The sequence below is a fragment of the Schistocerca nitens genome, chromosome 12 (assembly GCF_023898315.1).
Source record: "Schistocerca nitens isolate TAMUIC-IGC-003100 chromosome 12, iqSchNite1.1, whole genome shotgun sequence".
NCBI lineage: Eukaryota > Metazoa > Arthropoda > Insecta > Orthoptera > Acrididae > Schistocerca > Schistocerca nitens.
Window position 1 is genome coordinate 178,833,280 of NC_064625.1, and position 26,006 is coordinate 178,859,285.

The window sequence follows — 26,006 nt, forward strand, 5'->3', positions numbered from 1 at the left end:
ATGCTTTGAGCGGCTCCTGGGATAATAGTATTGGATTCCGATGCACCGGTGCAGGTTTACTGTATCCCTTGGACCTTCACATTGACGATGAAACACAGAAATCGCATCGGAATTGAATATGAAAAGCACAATGCCGACTTAAGTACAAGAAGAGTGAATTTTCTAAGAGTTATGCTTTGAGCGGCTCCTGGGATAATAGTATTGGATTCCGATGCACCGGTGCAGGTTTACTGTATCCCTTGGACCTTCACATTGACGATGAAACACAGAAATCGCATCGGAATTGAATATAAAAAGCACAATGCCGACTTAAGTACAAGAAGAGTGAATTTTCTAAGAGTTATGCTTTGAGCGGCTCCTGGGATAATAGTATTGGATTCCGATGCACCGGTGCAGGTTTACTGTATCCCTTGGACCTTCACATTGACGATGAAACACAGAAATCGCATCGGAATTGAATATAAAAAGCACAATGCCGACTTAAGTACAAGAAGAGTGAATTTTCTAACAGTTGTGCTTTGAGCGGCTCCTGGGAGACCAGTGTTGGATTCCGATGCACCAGTGCAGGTATACTGTATCCCTTGGACCTTCACATTGACGATGAAACACAGAAATCGCATCGGAATTGAATATAAAAAGCACAATGCCGACTTAAGTACAAGAAGAGTGAATTTTCTAAGAGTTATGCTTTGAGCGGCTCCTGGGATAATAGTATTGGATTCCGATGCACCGGTGCAGGTTTACTGTATCCCTTGGACCTTCACATTGACGATGAAACTCAGAAATCGCATCGGAATTGAATATAAAAAGCACAATGCCGACTTAAGTACAAGAAGAGTGAATTTTCTAAGAGTTATGCTTTGAGCGGCTCCTGGGATAATAGTATTGGATTCCGATGCACCAGTGCAGGTTTACTGTATCCCTTGGACCTTCACATTGACGATGAAACACAGAAATCGCATCGGAATTGAATATAAAAAGCACAATGCCGACTTAAGTACAAGAAGAGTGAATTTTCTAAGAGTTATGCTTTGAGCGGCTCCTGGGATAATAGTATTGGATTCCGATGCACCGGTGCAGGTTTACTGTATCCCTTGGACCTTCACATTGACGATGAAACACAGAAATCGCATCGGAATTGAATATAAAAAGCACAATGCCGACTTAAGTACAAGAAGAGTGAATTTTCTAAGTTATGCTTTGAGCGGCTCCTGGGATAATAGTATTGGATTCCGATGCACCGGTGCAGGTTTACTGTATCCCTTGGACCTTCACATTGACGATGAAACACAGAAATCGCATCGGAATTGAATATAAAAAGCACAATGCCGACTTAAGTACAAGAAGAGTGAATTTTCTAAGAGTTATGCTTTGAGCGGCTCCTGGGAGACCAGTATTGGATTCCGATGCACCGGTGCAGGTTTACTGTATCCCTTGGAGCTTCACATTGACGATGAAACACAGAAATCGCATCGGAATTGAATATAAAAAGCACAATGCCGACTTAAGTACAAGAAGAGTGAATTTTCTAAGAGTTATGCTTTGAGCGGCTCCTGGGATAATAGTATTGGATTCCGATGCACCGGTGCAGGTTTACTGTATGCCTTGGACCTTCACATTGACGATGAAACACAGAAATCGCATCGGAATTGAATATAAAAAGCACAATGCCGACTTAAGTACAAGAAGAGTGAATTTTCTAAGAGTTATGCTTTGAGCGGCTCCTGGGATAATAGTATTGGATTCCGATGCACCGGTGCAGGTTTACTGTATCCCTTGGACCTTCACATTGACGATGAAACACAGAAATCGCATCGGAATTGAATATAAAAAGCACAATGCCGACTTAAGTACAAGAAGAGTGAATTTTCTAAGAGTTATGCTTTGAGCGGCTCCTGGGATAATAGTATTGGATTCCGATGCACCGGTGCAGGTTTACTGTATCCCTTGGACCTTCACATTGACGATGAAACACAGAAATCGCATCGGAATTGAATATAAAAAGCACAATGCCGACTTAAGTACAAGAAGAGTGAATTTTCTAACAGTTGTGCTTTGAGCGGCTCCTGGGATAATAGTATTGGATTCCGATGCACCGGTGCAGGTTTACTGTATCCCTTGGACCTTCACATTGACGATAAAACACAGAAATCGCATCGGAATTGAATATAAAAAGCACAATGCCGACTTAAGTACAAGAAGAGTGAATTTTCTAAGAGTTATGCTTTGAGCGGCTCCTGGGATAATAGTATTGGATTCCGATGCACCGGTGCAGGTTTACTGTATCCCTTGGACCTTCACATTGACGATGAAACATAGAAATCGCATCGGAATTGAATATAAAAAGCACAATGCCGACTTAAGTACAAGAAGAGTGAATTTTCTAAGAGTTATGCTTTGAGCGGCTCCTGGGATAATAGTATTGGATTCCGATGCACCGGTGCAGGTTTACTGTATCCCTTGGACCTTCACATTGACGATGAAACACAGAAATCGCATCGGAATTGAATATAAAAAGCACAATGCCGACTTAAGTACAAGAAGAGTGAATTTTCTAAGAGTTATGCTTTGAGCGGCTCCTGGGATAATAGTATTGGATTCCGATGCACCGGTGCAGGTTTACTGTATCCCTTGGACCTTCACATTGACGATGAAACACAGAAATCGCATCGGAATTGAATATAAAAAGCACAATGCCGACTTAAGTACAAGAAGAGTGAATTTTCTAAGAGTTATGCTTTGAGCGGCTCCTGGGATAATAGTATTGGATTCCGATGCACCGGTGCAGGTTTACTGTATCCCTTGGACCTTCACATTGACGATGAAACACAGAAATCGCATCGGAATTGAATATAAAAAGCACAATGCCGACTTAAGTACAAGAAGAGTGAATTTTCTAAGAGTTATGCTTTGAGCGGCTCCTGGGATAATAGTATTGGATTCCGATGCACCGGTGCAGGTTTACTGTATCCCTTGGACCTTCACATTGACGATGAAACACAGAAATCGCATCGGAATTGAATATAAAAAGCACAATGCCGACTTAAGTACAAGAAGAGTGAATTTTCTAAGAGTTATGCTTTGAGCGGCTCCTGGGATAATAGTATTGGATTCCGATGCACCGGTGCAGGTTTACTGTATCCCTTGGACCTTCACATTGACGATGAAACACAGAAATCGCATCGGAATTGAATATAAAAAGCACAATGCCGACTTAAGTACAAGAAGAGTGAATTTTCTAAGAGTTATGCTTTGAGCGGCTCCTGGGATAATAGTATTGGATTCCGATGCACCGGTGCAGGTTTACTGTATCCCTTGGACCTTCACATTGACGATGAAACACAGAAATCGCATCGGAATTGAATATAAAAAGCACAATGCCGACTTAAGTACAAGAAGAGTGAATTTTCTAACAGTTGTGCTTTGAGCGGCTCCTGGGAGACCAGTGTTGGATTCCGATGCACCAGTGCAGGTATACTGTATCCCTTGGACCTTCACATTGACGATGAAACACAGAAATCGCATCGGAATTGAATATAAAAAGCACAATGCCGACTTAAGTACAAGAAGAGTGAATTTTCTAAGAGTTATGCTTTGAGCGGCTCCTGGGATAATAGTATTGGATTCCGATGCACCGGTGCAGGTTTACTGTATCCCTTGGACCTTCACATTGACGATGAAACTCAGAAATCGCATCGGAATTGAATATAAAAAGCACAATGCCGACTTAAGTACAAGAAGAGTGAATTTTCTAAGAGTTATGCTTTGAGCGGCTCCTGGGATAATAGTATTGGATTCCGATGCACCAGTGCAGGTATACTGTATCCCTTGGACCTTCACATTGACGATGAAACACAGAAATCGCATCGGAATTGAATATAAAAAGCACAATGCCGACTTAAGTACAAGAAGAGTGAATTTTCTAAGAGTTATGCTTTGAGCGGCTCCTGGGATAATAGTATTGGATTCCGATGCACCGGTGCAGGTTTACTGTATCCCTTGGACCTTCACATTGACGATGAAACTCAGAAATCGCATCGGAATTGAATATAAAAAGCACAATGCCGACTTAAGTACAAGAAGAGTGAATTTTCTAAGAGTTATGCTTTGAGCGGCTCCTGGGATAATAGTATTGGATTCCGATGCACCAGTGCAGGTATACTGTATCCCTTGGACCTTCACATTGACGATGAAACACAGAAATCGCATCGGAATTGAATATAAAAAGCACAATGCCGACTTAAGTACAAGAAGAGTGAATTTTCTAAGAGTTATGCTTTGAGCGGCTCCTGGGATAATAGTATTGGATTCCGATGCACCGGTGCAGGTTTACTGTATCCCTTGGACCTTCACATTGACGATGAAACACAGAAATCGCATCGGAATTGAATATAAAAAGCACAATGCCGACTTAAGTACAAGAAGAGTGAATTTTCTAAGTTATGCTTTGAGCGGCTCCTGGGATAATAGTATTGGATTCCGATGCACCGGAGCAGGTTTACTGTATCCCTTGGACCTTCACATTGACGATGAAACACAGAAATCGCATCGGAATTGAATATAAAAAGCACAATGCCGACTTAAGTACAAGAAGAGTGAATTTTCTAAGAGTTATGCTTTGAGCGGCTCCTGGGAGACCAGTATTGGATTCCGATGCACCGGTGCAGGTTTACTGTATCCCTTGGAGCTTCACATTGACGATGAAACACAGAAATCGCATCGGAATTGAATATAAAAAGCACAATGCCGACTTAAGTACAAGAAGAGTGAATTTTCTAAGAGTTATGCTTTGAGCGGCTCCTGGGATAATAGTATTGGATTCCGATGCACCGGTGCAGGTTTACTGTATGCCTTGGACCTTCACATTGACGATGAAACACAGAAATCGCATCGGAATTGAATATAAAAAGCACAATGCCGACTTAAGTACAAGAAGAGTGAATTTTCTAAGAGTTATGCTTTGAGCGGCTCCTGGGATAATAGTATTGGATTCCGATGCACCGGTGCAGGTTTACTGTATCCCTTGGACCTTCACATTGACGATGAAACACAGAAATCGCATCGGAATTGAATATAAAAAGCACAATGCCGACTTAAGTACAAGAAGAGTGAATTTTCTAAGAGTTATGCTTTGAGCGGCTCCTGGGATAATAGTATTGGATTCCGATGCACCGGTGCAGGATTACTGTATCCCTTGGACCTTCACATTGACGATGAAACACAGAAATCGCATCGGAATTGAATATAAAAAGCACAATGCCGACTTAAGTACAAGAAGAGTGAATTTTCTAACAGTTGTGCTTTGAGCGGCTCCTGGGATAATAGTATTGGATTCCGATGCACCGGTGCAGGTTTACTGTATCCCTTGGACCTTCACATTGACGATAAAACACAGAAATCGCATCGGAATTGAATATAAAAAGCACAATGCCGACTTAAGTACAAGAAGAGTGAATTTTCTAAGAGTTATGCTTTGAGCGGCTCCTGGGATAATAGTATTGGATTCCGATGCACCGGTGCAGGTTTACTGTATCCCTTGGACCTTCACATTGACGATGAAACATAGAAATCGCATCGGAATTGAATATAAAAAGCACAATGCCGACTTAAGTACAAGAAGAGTGAATTTTCTAAGAGTTATGCTTTGAGCGGCTCCTGGGATAATAGTATTGGATTCCGATGCACCGGTGCAGGTTTACTGTATCCCTTGGACCTTCACATTGACGATGAAACACAGAAATCGCATCGGAATTGAATATAAAAAGCACAATGCCGACTTAAGTACAAGAAGAGTGAATTTTCTAAGAGTTATGCTTTGAGCGGCTCCTGGGATAATAGTATTGGATTCCGATGCACCGGTGCAGGTTTACTGTATCCCTTGGACCTTCACATTGACGATGAAACACAGAAATCGCATCGGAATTGAATATAAAAAGCACAATGCCGACTTAAGTACAAGAAGAGTGAATTTTCTAAGAGTTATGCTTTGAGCGGCTCCTGGGATAATAGTATTGGATTCCGATGCACCGGTGCAGGTTTACTGTATCCCTTGGACCTTCACATTGACGATGAAACACAGAAATCGCATCGGAATTGAATATAAAAAGCACAATGCCGACTTAAGTACAAGAAGAGTGAATTTTCTAAGAGTTATGCTTTGAGCGGCTCCTGGGAGACCAGTATTGGATTCCGATGCACCGGTGCAGGTTTACTGTATCCCTTGGAGCTTCACATTGACGATGAAACACAGAAATCGCATCGGAATTGAATATAAAAAGCACAATGCCGACTTAAGTACAAGAAGAGTGAATTTTCTAAGAGTTATGCTTTGAGCGGCTCCTGGGATAATAGTATTGGATTCCGATGCACCGGTGCAGGTTTACTGTATCCCTTGGAGCTTCACATTGACGATGAAACACAGAAATCGCATCGGAATTGAATATAAAAAGCACAATGCCGACTTAAGTACAAGAAGAGTGAATTTTCTAACAGTTGTGCTTTGAGCGGCTCCTGGGAGACCAGTGTTGGATTCCGATGCACCAGTGCAGGTATACTGTATCCCTTGGACCTTCACATTGACGATGAAACACAGAAATCGCATCGGAATTGAATATAAAAAGCACAATGCCGACTTAAGTACAAGAAGAGTGAATTTTCTAACAGTTGTGCTTTGAGCGGCTCCTGGGAGACCAGTGTTGGATTCCGATGCACCAGTGCAGGTATACTGTATCCCTTGGACCTTCACATTGACGATGAAACACAGAAATCGCATCGGAATTGAATATAAAAAGCACAATGCCGACTTAAGTACAAGAAGAGTGAATTTTCTAAGAGTTATGCTTTGAGCGGCTCCTGGGATAATAGTATTGGATTCCGATGCACCGGTGCAGGTTTACTGTATCCCTTGGACCTTCACATTGACGATGAAACTCAGAAATCGCATCGGAATTGAATATAAAAAGCACAATGCCGACTTAAGTACAAGAAGAGTGAATTTTCTAAGAGTTATGCTTTGAGCGGCTCCTGGGATAATAGTATTGGATTCCGATGCACCAGTGCAGGTATACTGTATCCCTTGGACCTTCACATTGACGATGAAACACAGAAATCGCATCGGAATTGAATATAAAAAGCACAATGCCGACTTAAGTACAAGAAGAGTGAATTTTCTAAGAGTTATGCTTTGAGCGGCTCCTGGGATAATAGTATTGGATTCCGATGCACCGGTGCAGGTTTACTGTATCCCTTGGACCTTCACATTGACGATGAAACACAGAAATCGCATCGGAATTGAATATAAAAAGCACAATGCCGACTTAAGTACAAGAAGAGTGAATTTTCTAAGAGTTATGCTTTGAGCGGCTCCTGGGATAATAGTATTGGATTCCGATGCACCGGTGCAGGTTTACTGTATCCCTTGGACCTTCACATTGACGATGAAACACAGAAATCGCATCGGAATTGAATATAAAAAGCACAATGCCGACTTAAGTACAAGAAGAGTGAATTTTCTAAGAGTTATGCTTTGAGCGGCTCCTGGGAGACCAGTATTGGATTCCGATGCACCGGTGCAGGTTTACTGTATCCCTTGGAGCTTCACATTGACGATGAAACACAGAAATCGCATCGGAATTGAATATAAAAAGCACAATGCCGACTTAAGTACAAGAAGAGTGAATTTTCTAAGAGTTATGCTTTGAGCGGCTCCTGGGATAATAGTATTGGATTCCGATGCACCGGTGCAGGTTTACTGTATCCCTTGGACCTTCACATTGACGATGAAACACAGAAATCGCATCGGAATTGAATATAAAAAGCACAATGCCGACTTAAGTACAAGAAGAGTGAATTTTCTAACAGTTGTGCTTTGAGCGGCTCCTGGGATAATAGTATTGGATTCCGATGCACCGGTGCAGGTTTACTGTATCCCTTGGAGCTTCACATTGACGATGAAACACAGAAATCGCATCGGAATTGAATATAAAAAGCACAATGCCGACTTAAGTACAAGAAGAGTGAATTTTCTAAGAGTTATGCTTTGAGCGGCTCCTGGGATAATAGTATTGGATTCCGATGCACCGGTGCAGGTTTACTGTATCCCTTGGACCTTCACATTGACGATGAAACACAGAAATCGCATCGGAATTGATTATAAAAAGCACAATGCCGACTTAAGTACAAGAAGAGTGAATTTTCTAACAGTTGTGCTTTGAGCGGCTCCTGGGATAATAGTATTGGATTCCGATGCACCAGTGCAGGTATACTGTATCCCTTGGACCTTCACATTGACGATGAAACACAGAAATCGCATCGGAATTGAATATAAAAAGCACAATGCCGACTTAAGTACAAGAAGAGTGAATTTTCTAAGAGTTATGCTTTGAGCGGCTCCTGGGATAATAGTATTGGATTCCGATGCACCGGTGCAGGTTTACTGTATCCCTTGGACCTTCACATTGACGATGAAACACAGAAATCGCATCGGAATTGAATATAAAAAGCACAATGCCGACTTAAGTACAAGAAGAGTGAATTTTCTAAGAGTTATGCTTTGAGCGGCTCCTGGGATAATAGTATTGGATTCCGATGCACCGGTGCAGGTTTACTGTATCCCTTGGACCTTCACATTGACGATGAAACACAGAAATCGCATCGGAATTGAATATAAAAAGCACAATGCCGACTTAAGTACAAGAAGAGTGAATTTTCTAAGAGTTATGCTTTGAGCGGCTCCTGGGAGACCAGTATTGGATTCCGATGCACCGGTGCAGGTTTACTGTATCCCTTGGAGCTTCACATTGACGATGAAACACAGAAATCGCATCGGAATTGAATATAAAAAGCACAATGCCGACTTAAGTACAAGAAGAGTGAATTTTCTAAGAGTTATGCTTTGAGCGGCTCCTGGGATAATAGTATTGGATTCCGATGCACCGGTGCAGGTTTACTGTATCCCTTGGACCTTCACATTGACGATGAAACACAGAAATCGCATCGGAATTGAATATAAAAAGCACAATGCCGACTTAAGTACAAGAAGAGTGAATTTTCTAAGAGTTATGCTTTGAGCGGCTCCTGGGATAATAGTATTGGATTCCGATGCACCGGTGCAGGTTTACTGTATCCCTTGGACCTTCACATTGACGATGAAACACAGAAATCGCATCGGAATTGAATATAAAAAGCACAATGCCGACTTAAGTACAAGAAGAGTGAATTTTCTAAGAGTTATGCTTTGAGCGGCTCCTGGGAGACCAGTATTGGATTCCGATGCACCGGTGCAGGTTTACTGTATCCCTTGGAGCTTCACATTGACGATGAAACACAGAAATCGCATCGGAATAGAATATAAAAAGCACAATGCCGACTTAAGTACAAGAAGAGTGAATTTTCTAAGAGTTATGCTTTGAGCGGCTCCTGGGATAATAGTATTGGATTCCGATGCACCGGTGCAGGTTTACTGTATCCCTTGGACCTTCACATTGACGATGAAACACAGAAATCGCATCGGAATTGAATATAAAAAGCACAATGCCGACTTAAGTACAAGAAGAGTGAATTTTCTAACAGTTGTGCTTTGAGCGGCTCCTGGGAGACCAGTGTTGGATTCCGATGCACCAGTGCAGGTATACTGTATCCCTTGGACCTTCACATTGACGATGAAACACAGAAATCGCATCGGAATTGAATATAAAAAGCACAATGCCGACTTAAGTACAAGAAGAGTGAATTTTCTAAGAGTTATGCTTTGAGCGGCTCCTGGGATAATAGTATTGGATTCCGATGCACCGGTGCAGGTTTACTGTATCCCTTGGACCTTCACATTGACGATGAAACACAGAAATCGCATCGGAATTGAATATAAAAAGCACAATGCCGACTTAAGTACAAGAAGAGTGAATTTTCTAACAGTTGTGCTTTGAGCGGCTCCTGGGATAATAGTATTGGATTCCGATGCACCGGTGCAGGTTTACTGTATCCCTTGGACCTTCACATTGACGATGAAACACAGAAATCGCATCGGAATTGAATATAAAAAGCACAATGCCGACTTAAGTACAAGAAGAGTGAATTTTCTAAGAGTTATGCTTTGAGCGGCTCCTGGAATAATAGTATTGGATTCCGATGCACCGGTGCAGGTTTACTGTATGCCTTGGAACTTCACATTGACGATGAAACACAGAAATCGCATCGGAATTGAATATAAAAAGCACAATGCCGACTTAAGTACAAGAAGAGTGAATTTTCTAAGAGTTATGCTTTGAGCGGCTCCTGGGATAATAGTATTGGATTCCGATGCACCGGTGCAGGTTTACTGTATCCCTTGGACCTTCACATTGACGATGAAACACAGAAATCGCATCGGAATTGAATATAAAAAGCACAATGCCGACTTAAGTACAAGAAGAGTGAATTTTCTAAGAGTTATGCTTTGAGCGGCTCCTGGGATAATAGTATTGGATTCCGATGCACCGGTGCAGGTTTACTGTATCCCTTGGACCTTCACATTGACGATGAAACTCAGAAATCGCATCGGAATTGAATATAAAAAGCACAATGCCGACTTAAGTACAAGAAGAGTGAATATTCTAAGAGTTATGCTTTGAGCGGCTCCTGGGATAATAGTATTGGATTCCGATGCACCGGTGCAGGTTTACTGTATGCCTTGGACCTTCACATTGACGATGAAACACAGAAATCGCATCGGAATTGAATATAAAAAGCACAATGCCGACTTAAGTACAAGAAGAGTGAATTTTCTAAGAGTTATGCTTTGAGCGGCTCCTGGGATAATAGTATTGGATTCCGATGCACCGGTGCAGGTTTACTGTATCCCTTGGACCTTCACATTGACGATGAAACACAGAAATCGCATCGGAATTGAATATAAAAAGCACAATGCCGACTTAAGTACAAGAAGAGTGAATTTTCTAAGAGTTATGCTTTGAGCGGCTCCTGGGATAATAGTATTGGATTCCGATGCACCGGTGCAGGTTTACTGTATCCCTTGGACCTTCACATTGACGATGAAACACAGAAATCGCATCGGAATTGAATATAAAAAGCACAATGCCGACTTAAGTACAAGAAGAGTGAATTTTCTAAGAGTTATGCTTTGAGCGGCTCCTGGGATAATAGTATTGGATTCCGATGCACCGGTGCAGGTTTACTGTATGCCTTGGACCTTCACATTGACGATGAAACACAGAAATCGCATCGGAATTGAATATAAAAAGCACAATGCCGACTTAAGTACAAGAAGAGTGAATTTTCTAAGAGTTATGCTTTGAGCGGCTCCTGGGATAATAGTATTGGATTCCGATGCACCGGTGCAGGTTTACTGTATCCCTTGGACCTTCACATTGACGATGAAACACAGAAATCGCATCGGAATTGAATATAAAAAGCACAATGCCGACTTAAGTACAAGAAGAGTGAATTTTCTAAGAGTTATGCTTTGAGCGGCTCCTGGGATAATAGTATTGGATTCCGATGCACCGGTGCAGGTTTACTGTATCCCTTGGACCTTCACATTGACGATGAAACTCAGAAATCGCATCGGAATTGAATATAAAAAGCACAATGCCGACTTAAGTACAAGAAGAGTGAATTTTCTAAGAGTTATGCTTTGAGCGGCTCCTGGGAGACCAGTATTGGATTCCGATGCACCGGTGCAGGTTTACTGTATCCCTTGGACCTTCACATTGACGATGAAACACAGAAATCGCATCAGAATTGAATATAAAAAGCACAATGCCGACTTAAGTACAAGAAGAGTGAATTTTCTAACAGTTGTGCTTTGAGCGGCTCCTGGGAGACCAGTGTTGGATTCCGATGCACCAGTGCAGGTATACTGTATCCCTTGGACCTTCACATTGACGATGAAACACAGAAATCGCATCGGAATTGAATATAAAAAGCACAATGCCGACTTAAGTACAAGAAGAGTGAATTTTCTAAGAGTTATGCTTTGAGCGGCTCCTGGGATAATAGTATTGGATTCCGATGCACCGGTGCAGGTTTACTGTATCCCTTGGACCTTCACATTGACGATGAAACTCAGAAATCGCATCGGAATTGAATATAAAAAGCACAATGCCGACTTAAGTACAAGAAGAGTGAATTTTCTAAGAGTTATGCTTTGAGCGGCTCCTGGGATAATAGTATTGGATTCCGATGCACCAGTGCAGGTATACTGTATCCCTTGGACCTTCACATTGACGATGAAACACAGAAATCGCATCGGAATTGAATATAAAAAGCACAATGCCGACTTAAGTACAAGAAGAGTGAATTTTCTAAGAGTTATGCTTTGAGCGGCTCCTGGGATAATAGTATTGGATTCCGATGCACCGGTGCAGGTTTACTGTATCCCTTGGACCTTCACATTGACGATGAAACACAGAAATCGCATCGGAATTGAATATAAAAAGCACAATGCCGACTTAAGTACAAGAAGAGTGAATTTTCTAAGAGTTATGCTTTGAGCGGCTCCTGGGATAATAGTATTGGATTCCGATGCACCGGTGCAGGTTTACTGTATGCCTTGGACCTTCACATTGACGATGAAACACAGAAATCGCATCGGAATTGAATATAAAAAGCACAATGCCGACTTAAGTACAAGAAGAGTGAATTTTCTAAGAGTTATGCTTTGAGCGGCTCCTGGGATAATAGTATTGGATTCCGATGCACCGGTGCAGGTTTACTGTATCCCTTGGACCTTCACATTGACGATGAAACACAGAAATCGCATCGGAATTGAATATAAAAAGCACAATGCCGACTTAAGTACAAGAAGAGTGAATTTTCTAAGAGTTATGCTTTGAGCGGCTCCTGGGATAATAGTATTGGATTCCGATGCACCGGTGCAGGTTTACTGTATCCCTTGGACCTTCACATTGACGATGAAACACAGAAATCGCATCGGAATTGAATATAAAAAGCACAATGCCGACTTAAGTACAAGAAGAGTGAATTTTCTAAGAGTTATGCTTTGAGCGGCTCCTGGGATAATAGTATTGGATTCCGATGCACCGGTGCAGGTTTACTGTATCCCTTGGACCTTCACATTGACGATGAAACACAGAAATCGCATCGGAATTGAATATAAAAAGCACAATGCCGACTTAAGTACAAGAAGAGTGAATTTTCTAAGAGTTATGCTTTGAGCGGCTCCTGGGATAATAGTATTGGATTCCGATGCACCGGTGCAGGTTTACTGTATCCCTTGGACCTTCACATTGACGATGAAACACAGAAATCGCATCGGAATTGAATATAAAAAGCACAATGCCGACTTAAGTACAAGAAGAGTGAATTTTCTAAGAGTTATGCTTTGAGCGGCTCCTGGGATAATAGTATTGGATTCCGATGCACCGGTGCAGGTTTACTGTATCCCTTGGACCTTCACATTGACGATGAAACACAGAAATCGCATCGGAATTGAATATAAAAAGCACAATGCCGACTTAAGTACAAGAAGAGTGAATTTTCTAAGAGTTATGCTTTGAGCGGCTCCTGGGATAATAGTATTGGATTCCGATGCACCGGTGCAGGTTTACTGTATCCCTTGGACCTTCACATTGACGATGAAACACAGAAATCGCATCGGAATTGAATATAAAAAGCACAATGCCGACTTAAGTACAAGAAGAGTGAATTTTCTAAGAGTTATGCTTTGAGCGGCTCCTGGGATAATAGTATTGGATTCCGATGCACCGGTGCAGGTTTACTGTATCCCTTGGACCTTCACATTGACGAAGAAACACAGAAATCGCATCGGAATTGAATATAAAAAGCACAATGCCGACTTAAGTACAAGAAGAGTGAATTTTCTAAGAGTTATGCTTTGAGCGGCTCCTGGGATAATAGTATTGGATTCCGATGCACCGGTGCAGGTTTACTGTATCCCTTGGACCTTCACATTGACGATGAAACACAGAAATCGCATCGGAATTGAATATAAAAAGCACAATGCCGACTTAAGTACAAGAAGAGTGAATTTTCTAAGAGTTATGCTTTGAGCGGCTCCTGGGATAATAGTATTGGATTCCGATGCACCGGTGCAGGTTTACTGTATCCCTTTGACCTTCTCATTGACGATGAAACACAGAAATCGCATCGGAATTGAATATAAAAAGCACAATGCCGACTTAAGTACAAGAAGAGTGAATTTTCTAAGAGTTATGCTTTGAGCGGCTCCTGGGATAATAGTATTGGATTCCGATGCACCGGTGCAGGTTTACTGTATCCCTTGGACCTTCACATTGACGATGAAACACAGAAATCGCATCGGAATTGAATATAAAAAGCACAATGCCGACTTAAGTACAAGAAGAGTGAATTTTCTAAGAGTTATGCTTTGAGCGGCTCCTGGGATAATAGTATTGGATTCCGATGCACCGGTGCAGGTTTACTGTATCCCTTGGACCTTCACATTGACGATGAAACACAGAAATCGCATCGGAATTGAATATAAAAAGCACAATGCCGACTTAAGTACAAGAAGAGTGAATTTTCTAAGAGTTATGCTTTGAGCGGCTCCTGGGATAATAGTATTGGATTCCGATGCACCGGTGCAGGTTTACTGTATGCCTTGGACCTTCACATTGACGATGAAACACAGAAATCGCATCGGAATTGAATATAAAAAGCACAATGCCGACTTAAGTACAAGAAGAGTGAATTTTCTAAGAGTTATGCTTTGAGCGGCTCCTGGGATAATAGTATTGGATTCCGATGCACCGGTGCAGGTTTACTGTATCCCTTGGACCTTCACATTGACGATGAAACTAAGAAATCGCATCGGAATTGAATATAAAAAGCACAATGCCGACTTAAGTACAAGAAGAGTGAATTTTCTAAGAGTTATGCTTTGAGCGGCTCCTGGGATAATAGTATTGGATTCCGATGCACCAGTGCAGGTATACTGTATCCCTTGGACCTTCACATTGACGATGAAACACAGAAATCGCATCGGAATTGAATATAAAAAGCACAATGCCGACTTAAGTACAAGAAGAGTGAATTTTCTAAGAGTTATGCTTTGAGCGGCTCCTGGGATAATAGTATTGGATTCCGATGCACCAGTGCAGGTATACTGTATCCCTTGGACCTTCACATTGACGATGAAACACAGAAATCGCATCGGAATTGAATATAAAAAGCACAATGCCGACTTAAGTACAAGAAGAGTGAATTTTCTAAGAGTTATGCTTTGAGCGGCTCCTGGGATAATAGTATTGGATTCCGATGCACCGGTGCAGGTTTACTGTATCCCTTGGACCTTCACATTGACGATGAAACACAGAAATCGCATCGGAATTGAATATAAAAAGCACAATGCCGACTTAAGTACAAGAAGAGTGAATTTTCTAAGAGTTATGCTTTGAGCGGCTCCTGGGATAATAGTATTGGATTCCGATGCACCGGTGCAGGTTTACTGTATGCCTTGGACCTTCACATTGACGATGAAACACAGAAATCGCATCGGAATTGAATATAAAAAGCACAATGCCGACTTAAGTACAAGAAGAGTGAATTTTCTAAGAGTTATGCTTTGAGCGGCTCCTGGGATAATAGTATTGGATTCCGATGCACCGGTGCAGGTTTACTGTATCCCTTGGACCTTCACATTGACGATGAAACACAGAAATCGCATCGGAATTGAATATAAAAAGCACAATGCCGACTTAAGTACAAGAAGAGTGAATTTTCTAAGAGTTATGCTTTGAGCGGCTCCTGGGATAATAGTATTGGATTCCGATGCACCGGTGCAGGTTTACTGTATCCCTTGGACCTTCACATTGACGATGAAACACAGAAATCGCATCGGAATTGAATATAAAAAGCACAATGCCGACTTAAGTACAAGAAGAGTGAATTTTCTAACAGTTGTGCTTTGAGCGGCTCCTGGGATAATAGTATTGGATTCCGATGCACCGGTGCAGGTTTACTGTATCCCTTGGACCTTCACATTGACGATGAAACACAGAAATCGCATCGGAATTGAATATAAAAAGCACAATGCCGACTTAAGTACAAGAAGAGTGAATTTTCTAAGAGTTATGCTTTGAGCGGCTCCTGGAATAATAGTATTGGATTCCGATGCACCGGTGCAGGTTTACTGTATCCCTTGGAACTTCACATTGACGATGAAACACAGAAATCGCATCGGAATTGAATATAAAAAGCACAATGCCGACTTAAGTACAAGAAGAGTGAATTTTCTAAGAGTTATGCTTTGAGCGGCTCCTGGGATAATAGTATTGGATTCCGATGCACCGGTGCAGGTTTACTGTATCCCTTGGACCTTCACATTGACGATGAAACACAGAAATCGCATCGGAATTGAATATAAAAAGCACAATGCCGACTTAAGTACAAGAAGAGTGAATTTTCTAAGAGTTATGCTTTGAGCGGCTCCTGGGATAATAGTATTGGATTCCGATGCACCGGTGCAGGTTTACTGTATCCCTTGGACCTTCACATTGACGATGAAACTCAGAAATCGCATCGGAATTGAATATAAAAAGCACAATGCCGACTTAAGTACAAGAAGAGTGAATTTTCTAAGAGTTATGCTTTGAGCGGCTCCTGGGATAATAGTATTGGATTCCGATGCACCGGTGCAGGTTTACTGTATGCCTTGGACCTTCACATTGACGATGAAACACAGAAATCGCATCGGAATTGAATATAAAAAGCACAATGCCGACTTAAGTACAAGAAGAGTGAATTTTCTAAGAGTTATGCTTTGAGCGGCTCCTGGGATAATAGTATTGGATTCCGATGCACCGGTGCAGGTTTACTGTATCCCTTGGACCTTCACATTGACGATGAAACACAGAAATCGCATCGGAATTGAATATAAAAAGCACAATGCCGACTTAAGTACAAGAAGAGTGAATTTTCTAAGAGTTATGCTTTGAGCGGCTCCTGGGATAATAGTATTGGATTCCGATGCACCGGTGCAGGTTTACTGTATCCCTTGGACCTTCACATTGACGATGAAACACAGAAATCGCATCGGAATTGAATATAAAAAGCACAATGCCGACTTAAGTACAAGAAGAGTGAATTTTCTAAGAGTTATGCTTTGAGCGGCTCCTGGGATAATAGTATTGGATTCCGATGCACCGGTGCAGGTTTACTGTATGCCTTGGACCTTCACATTGACGATGAAACACAGAAATCGCATCGGAATTGAATATAAAAAGCACAATGCCGACTTAAGTACAAGAAGAGTGAATTTTCTAAGAGTTATGCTTTGAGCGGCTCCTGGGATAATAGTATTGGATTCCGATGCACCGGTGCAGGTTTACTGTATCCCTTGGACCTTCACATTGACGATGAAACACAGAAATCGCATCGGAATTGAATATAAAAAGCACAATGCCGACTTAAGTACAAGAAGAGTGAATTTTCTAAGAGTTATGCTTTGAGCGGCTCCTGGGATAATAGTATTGGATTCCGATGCACCGGTGCAGGTTTACTGTATCCCTTGGACCTTCACATTGACGATGAAACTCAGAAATCGCATCGGAATTGAATATAAAAAGCACAATGCCGACTTAAGTACAAGAAGAGTGAATTTTCTAAGAGTTATGCTTTGAGCGGCTCCTGGGAGACCAGTATTGGATTCCGATGCACCGGTGCAGGTTTACTGTATCCCTTGGACCTTCACATTGACGATGAAACACAGAAATCGCATCGGAATTGAATATAAAAAGCACAATGCCGACTTAAGTACAAGAAGAGTGAATTTTCTAACAGTTGTGCTTTGAGCGGCTCCTGGGAGACCAGTGTTGGATTCCGATGCACCAGTGCAGGTATACTGTATCCCTTGGACCTTCACATTGACGATGAAACACAGAAATCGCATCGGAATTGAATATAAAAAGCACAATGCCGACTTAAGTACAAGAAGAGTGAATTTTCTAAGAGTTATGCTTTGAGCGGCTCCTGGGATAATAGTATTGGATTCCGATGCACCGGTGCAGGTTTACTGTATCCCTTGGACCTTCACATTGACGATGAAACTCAGAAATCGCATCGGAATTGAATATAAAAAGCACAATGCCGACTTAAGTACAAGAAGAGTGAATTTTCTAAGAGTTATGCTTTGAGCGGCTCCTGGGATAATAGTATTGGATTCCGATGCACCAGTGCAGGTATACTGTATCCCTTGGACCTTCACATTGACGATGAAACACAGAAATCGCATCGGAATTGAATATAAAAAGCACAATGCCGACTTAAGTACAAGAAGAGTGAATTTTCTAAGAGTTATGCTTTGAGCGGCTCCTGGGATAATAGTATTGGATTCCGATGCACCGGTGCAGGTTTACTGTATCCCTTGGACCTTCACATTGACGATGAAACACAGAAATCGCATCGGAATTGAATATAAAAAGCACAATGCCGACTTAAGTACAAGAAGAGTGAATTTTCTAAGAGTTATGCTTTGAGCGGCTCCTGGGATAATAGTATTGGATTCCGATGCACCGGTGCAGGTTTACTGTATGCCTTGGACCTTCACATTGACGATGAAACACAGAAATCGCATCGGAATTGAATATAAAAAGCACAATGCCGACTTAAGTACAAGAAGAGTGAATTTTCTAAGAGTTATGCTTTGAGCGGCTCCTGGGATAATAGTATTGGATTCCGATGCACCGGTGCAGGTTTACTGTATCCCTTGGACCTTCAGATTGACGATGAAACACAGAAATCGCATCGGAATTGAATATAAAAAGCACAATGCCGACTTAAGTACAAGAAGAGTGAATTTTCTAAGAGTTATGCTTTGAGCGGCTCCTGGGATAATAGTATTGGATTCCGATGCACCGGTGCAGGTTTACTGTATCCCTTGGACCTTCACATTGACGATGAAACACAGAAATCGCATCGGAATTGAATATAAAAAGCACAATGCCGACTTAAGTACAAGAAGAGTGAATTTTCTAAGAGTTATGCTTTGAGCGGCTCCTGGGATAATAGTATTGGATTCCGATGCACCGGTGCAGGTTTACTGTATCCCTTGGACCTTCACATTGACGATGAAACACAGAAATCGCATCGGAATTGAATATAAAAAGCACAATGCCGACTTAAGTACAAGAAGAGTGAATTTTCTAAGAGTTATGCTTTGAGCGGCTCCTGGGATAATAGTATTGGATTCCGATGCACCGGTGCAGGTTTACTGTATCCCTTGGACCTTCACATTGACGATGAAACACAGAAATCGCATCGGAATTGAATATAAAAAGCACAATGCCGACTTAAGTACAAGAAGAGTGAATTTTCTAAGAGTTATGCTTTGAGCGGCTCCTGGGATAATAGTATTGGATTCCGATGCACCGGTGCAGGTTTACTGTATCCCTTGGACCTTCACATTGACGATGAAACACAGAAATCGCATCGGAATTGAATATAAAAAGCACAATGCCGACTTAAGTACAAGAAGAGTGAATTTTCTAAGAGTTATGCTTTGAGCGGCTCCTGGGATAATAGTATTGGATTCCGATGCACCGGTGCAGGTTTACTGTATGCCTTGGACCTTCACATTGACGATGAAACACAGAAATCGCATCGGAATTGAATATAAAAAGCACAATGCCGACTTAAGTACAAGAAGAGTGAATTTTCTAAGAGTTATGCTTTGAGCGGCTCCTGGGATAATAGTATTGGATTCCGATGCACCGGTGCAGGTTTACTGTATCCCTTGGACCTTCACATTGACGATGAAACACAGAAATCGCATCGGAATTGAATATAAAAAGCACAATGCCGACTTAAGTACAAGAAGAGTGAATTTTCTAAGAGTTATGCTTTGAGCGGCTCCTGGGATAATAGTATTGGATTCCGATGCACCGGTGCAGGTTTACTGTATCCCTTGGACCTTCACATTGACGATGAAACACAGAAATCGCATCGGAATTGAATATAAAAAGCACAATGCCGACTTAAGTACAAGAAGAGTGAATTTTCTAAGAGTTATGCTTTGAGCGGCTCCTGGGATAATAGTATTGGATTCCGATGCACCGGTGCAGGTTTACTGTATCCCTTTGACCTTCTCATTGACGATGAAACACAGAAATCGCATCGGAATTGAATATAAAAAGCACAATGCCGACTTAAGTACAAGAAGAGTGAATTTTCTAAGAGTTATGCTTTGAGCGGCTCTTGGGATAATAGTATTGGATTCCGATGCACCGGTGCAGGTTTACTGTATCCCTTGGACCTTCACATTGACGATGAAACACAGAAATCGCATCGGAATTGAATATAAAAAGCACAATGCCGATTTAAGTACAAGAAGAGTGAATTTTCTAAGAGTTATGCTTTGAGCGGCTCCTGGGATAATAGTATTGGATTCCGATGCACCGGTGCAGGTTTACTGTATCCCTTGGACCTTCACATTGACGATGAAACACAGAAATCGCATCGGAATTGAATATAAAAAGCACAATGCCGACTTAAGTACAAGAAGAGTGAATTTTCTAACAGTTGTGCTTTGAGCGGCTCCTGGGAGACCAGTGTTGGATTCCGATGCACCAGTGCAGGTATACTGTATCCCTTGGACCTTCACATTGACAATGAAACACAGAAATCGCATCGGAATTGAATATAAAAAGCACAATGCCGACTTAAGTACAAGAAGAGTGAATTTTCTAAGAGTTATGCTTTGAGCGGCTCCTGGGATAATAGTATTGGATTCCGATGCACCGGTGCAGGTTTACTGTATCCCTTGGACCTTCACATTGACGATGAAACTCAGAAATCGCATCGGAATTGAATATAAAAAGCACAATGCCGACTTAAGTACAAGAAGAGTGAATTTTCTAAGAGTTATGCTTTGAGCGGCTCCTGGGATAATAGTATTGGATTCCGATGCACCAGTGCAGGTATACTGTATCCCTTGGACCTTCACATTGACGATGAAACACAGAAATCGCATCGGAATTGAATATAAAAAGCACAATGCCGACTTAAGTACAAGAAGAGTGAATTTTCTAAGAGTTATGCTTTGAGCGGCTCCTGGGATAATAGTATTGGATTCCGATGCACCAGTGCAGGTATACTGTATCCCTTGGACCTTCACATTGACGATGAAACACAGAAATCGCATCGGAATTGAATATAAAAAGCACAATGCCGACTTAAGTACAAGAAGAGTGAATTTTCTAAGAGTTATGCTTTGAGCGGCTCCTGGGATAATAGTATTGGATTCCGATGCACCGGTGCAGGTTTACTGTATCCCTTGGACCTTCACATTGACGATGAAACACAGAAATCGCATCGGAATTGAATATAAAAAGCACAATGCCGACTTAAGTACAAGAAGAGTGAATTTTCTAAGAGTTATGCTTTGAGCGGCTCCTGGGATAATAGTATTGGTTTCCGATGCACCGGTGCAGGTTTACTGTATCCCTTGGACCTTCACATTGACGATGAAACACAGAAATCGCATCGGAATTGAATATAAAAAGCACAATGCCGACTTAAGTACAAGAAGAGTGAATTTTCTAAGAGTTATGCTTTGAGCGGCTCCTGGGATAATAGTATTGGATTCCGATGCACCGGTGCAGGTTTACTGTATCCCTTGGACCTTCACATTGACGATGAAACACAGAAATCGCATCGGAATTGAATATAAAAAGCACAATGCCGACTTAAGTACAAGAAGAGTGAATTTTCTAAGAGTTATGCTTTGAGCGGCTCCTGGGATAATAGTATTGGATTCCGATGCACCAGTGCAGGTATACTGTATCCCTTGGACCTTCACATTGACGATGAAACACAGAAATCGCATCGGAATTGAATATAAAAAGCACAATGCCGACTTAAGTACAAGAAGAGTGAATTTTCTAAGAGTTATGCTTTGAGCGGCTCCTGGGATAATAGTATTGGATTCCGATGCACCGGTGCAGGTTTACTGTATCCCTTGGACCTTCACATTGACGATGAAACACAGAAATCGCATCGGAATTGAATATAAAAAGCACAATGCCGACTTAAGTACAAGAAGAGTGAATTTTCTAAGAGTTATGCTTTGAGCGGCTCCTGGGATAATAGTATTGGATTCCGATGCACCAGTGCAGGTATACTGTATCCCTTGGACCTTCACATTGACGATGAAACACAGAAATCGCATCGGAATTGAATATAAAAAGCACAATGCCGACTTAAGTACAAGAAGAGTGAATTTTCTAAGAGTTATGCTTTGAGCGGCTCCTGGGATAATAGTATTGGATTCCGATGCACCGGTGCAGGTTTACTGTATCCCTTGGACCTTCACATTGACGATGAAACACAGAAATCGCATCGGAATTGAATATAAAAAGCACAATGCCGACTTAAGTACAAGAAGAGTGAATTTTCTAAGAGTTATGCTTTGAGCGGCTCCTGGGATAATAGTATTGGATTCCGATGCACCGGTGCAGGTTTACTGTATCCCTTGGACCTTCACATTGACGATGAAACACAGAAATCGCATCGGAATTGAATATAAAAAGCACAATGCCGACTTAAGTACAAGAATGAATTTTCTAAGAGTTATGCTTTGAGCGGCTCCTGGGATAATAGTATTGGATTCCGATGCACCGGTGCAGGTTTACTGTATCCCTTGGACCTTCACATTGACGATGAAACACAGAAATCGCATCGGAATTGAATATAAAAAGCACAATGCCGACTTAAGTACAAGAAGAGTGAATTTTCTAAGAGTTATGCTTTGAGCGGCTCCTGGGATAATAGTATTGGATTCCGATGCACCAGTGCAGGTATACTGTATCCCTTGGACCTTCACATTGACGATGAAACACAGAAATCGCATCGGAATTGAATATAAAAAGCACAATGCCGACTTAAGTACAAGAAGAGTGAATTTTCTAAGAGTTATGCTTTGAGCGGCTCCTGGGATAATAGTATTGGATTCCGATGCACCGGTGCAGGTTTACTGTATCCCTTGGACCTTCACATTGACGATGAAACACAGAAATCGCATCGGAATTGAATATAAAAAGCACAATGCCGACTTAAGTACAAGAAGAGTGAATTTTCTAAGAGTTATGCTTTGAGCGGCTCCTGGGATAATAGTATTGGATTCCGATGCACCGGTGCAGGTTTACTGTATCCCTTGGACCTTCACATTGACGATGAAACACAGAAATCGCATCGGAATTGAATATAAAAAGCACAATGCCGACTTAAGTACAAGAATGAATTTTCTAAGAGTTATGCTTTGAGCGGCTCCTGGGATAATAGTATTGGATTCCGATGCACCGGTGCAGGTTTACTGTATCCCTTGGACCTTCACATTGACGATGAAACACAGAAATCGCATCGGAATTGAATATAAAAAGCACAATGCCGACTTAAGTACAAGAAGAGTGAATTTTCTAAGAGTTATGCTTTGAGCGGCTCCTGGGATAATAGTATTGGATTCCGATGCACCAGTGCAGGTATACTGTATCCCTTGGACCTTCACATTGACGATGAAACACAGAAATCGCATCGGAATTGAATATAAAAAGCACAATGCCGACTTAAGTACAAGAAGAGTGAATTTTCTAAGAGTTATGCTTTGAGCGGCTCCTGGGATAATAGTATTGGATTCCGATGCACCGGTGCAGGTTTACTGTATCCCTTGGACCTTCACATTGACGATGAAACACAGAAATCGCATCGGAATTGAATATAAAAAGCACAATGCCGACTTAAGTACAAGAAGAGTGAATTTTCTAAGAGTTATGCTTTGAGCGGCTCCTGGGATAATAGTATTGGATTCCGATGCACCGGTGCAGGTTTACTGTATCCCTTGGACCTTCACATTGACGATGAAACTCAGAAATCGCATCGGAATTGAATATAAAAAGCACAATGCCGACTTAAGTACAAGAAGAGTGAATTTTCTAAGAGTTATGCTTTGAGCGGCTCCTGGGATAATAGTATTGGATTCCGATGCACCAGTGCAGGTATACTGTATCCCTTGGACCTTCACATTGACGATGAAACACAGAAATCGCATCGGAATTGAATATAAAAAGCACAATGCCGACTTAAGTACAAGAAGAGTGAATTTTCTAAGAGTTATGCTTTGAGCGGCTCCTGGGATAATAGTATTGGATTCCGATGCACCAGTGCAGGTTTACTGTATCCCTTGGACCTTCACATTGACGATGAAACACAGAAATCGCATCGGAATTGAATATAAAAAGCACAATGCCGACTTAAGTACAAGAAGAGTGAATTTTCTAAGAGTTATGCTTTGAGCGGCTCCTGGGATAATAGTATTGGATTCCGATGCACCGGTGCAGGTTTACTGTATCCCTTGGACCTTCACATTGACGATGAAACTCAGAAATCGCATCGGAATTGAATATAAAAAGCACAATGCCGACTTAAGTACAAGAAGAGTGAATTTTCTAAGAGTTATGCTTTGAGCGGCTCCTGGGATAATAGTATTGGATTCCGATGCACCGGTGCAGGTTTACTGTATCCCTTGGACCTTCACATTGACGATGAAACTCAGAAATCGCATCGGAATTGAATATAAAAAGCACAATGCCGACTTAAGTACAAGAAGAGTGAATTTTCTAAGAGTTATGCTTTGAGCGGCTCCTGGGATAATAGTATTGGATTCCGATGCACCAGTGCAGGTTTACTGTATCCCTTGGACCTTCACATTGACGATGAAACACAGAAATCGCATCGGAATTGAATATAAAAAGCACAATGCCGACTTAAGTACAAGAAGAGTGAATTTTCTAAGAGTTATGCTTTGAGCGGCTCCTGGGATAATAGTATTGGATTCCGATGCACCGGTGCAGGTTTACTGTATCCCTTGGACCTTCACATTGACGATGAAACTCAGAAATCGCATCGGAATTGAATATAAAAAGCACAATGCCGACTTAAGTACAAGAAGAGTGAATTTTCTAAGAGTTATGCTTTGAGCGGCTCCTGGGATAATAGTATTGGATTCCGATGCACCAGTGCAGGTTTACTGTATCCCTTGGACCTTCACATTGACGATGAAACTCAGAAATCGCATTGGAATTGAATATAAAAAGCACAATGCCGACTTAAGTACAAGAAGAGTGAATTTTCTAAGAGTTATGCTTTGAGCGGCTCCTGGGAGACCAGTATTGGATTCCGATGCACCGGTGCAGGTTTACTGTATCCCTTGGACCTTCACATTGACGATGAAACACAGAAATCGCATCGGAATTGAATATAAAAAGCACAATGCCGACTTAAGTACAAGAAGAGTGAATTTTCTAAGAGTTATGCTTTGAGCGGCTCCTGGGATAATAGTATTGGATTCCGATGCACCGGTGCAGGTTTACTGTATCCCTTGGACCTTCACATTGACGATGAAACACAGAAATCGCATCGGAATTGAATATAAAAAGCACAATGCCGACTTAAGTACAAGAAGAGTGAATTTTCTAAGAGTTATGCTTTGAGCGGCTCCTGGGATAATAGTATTGGATTCCGATGCACCGGTGCAGGTTTACTGTATCCCTTTGACCTTCTCATTGACGATGAAACACAGAAATCGCATCGGAATTGAATATAAAAAGCACAATGCCGACTTAAGTACAAGAAGAGTGAATTTTCTAAGAGTTATGCTTTGAGCGGCTCCTGGGATAATAGTATTGGATTCCGATGCACCGGTGCAGGTTTACTGTATCCCTTGGACCTTCACATTGACGATGAAACACAGAAATCGCATCGGAATTGAATATAAAAAGCACAATGCCGATTTAAGTACAAGAAGAGTGAATTTTCTAAGAGTTATGCTTTGAGCGGCTCCTGGGATAATAGTATTGGATTCCGATGCACCGGTGCAGGTTTACTGTATCCCTTGGACCTTCACATTGACGATGAAACACAGAAATCGCATCGGAATTGAATATAAAAAGCACAATGCCGACTTAAGTACAAGAAGAGTGAATTTTCTAACAGTTGTGCTTTGAGCGGCTCCTGGGAGA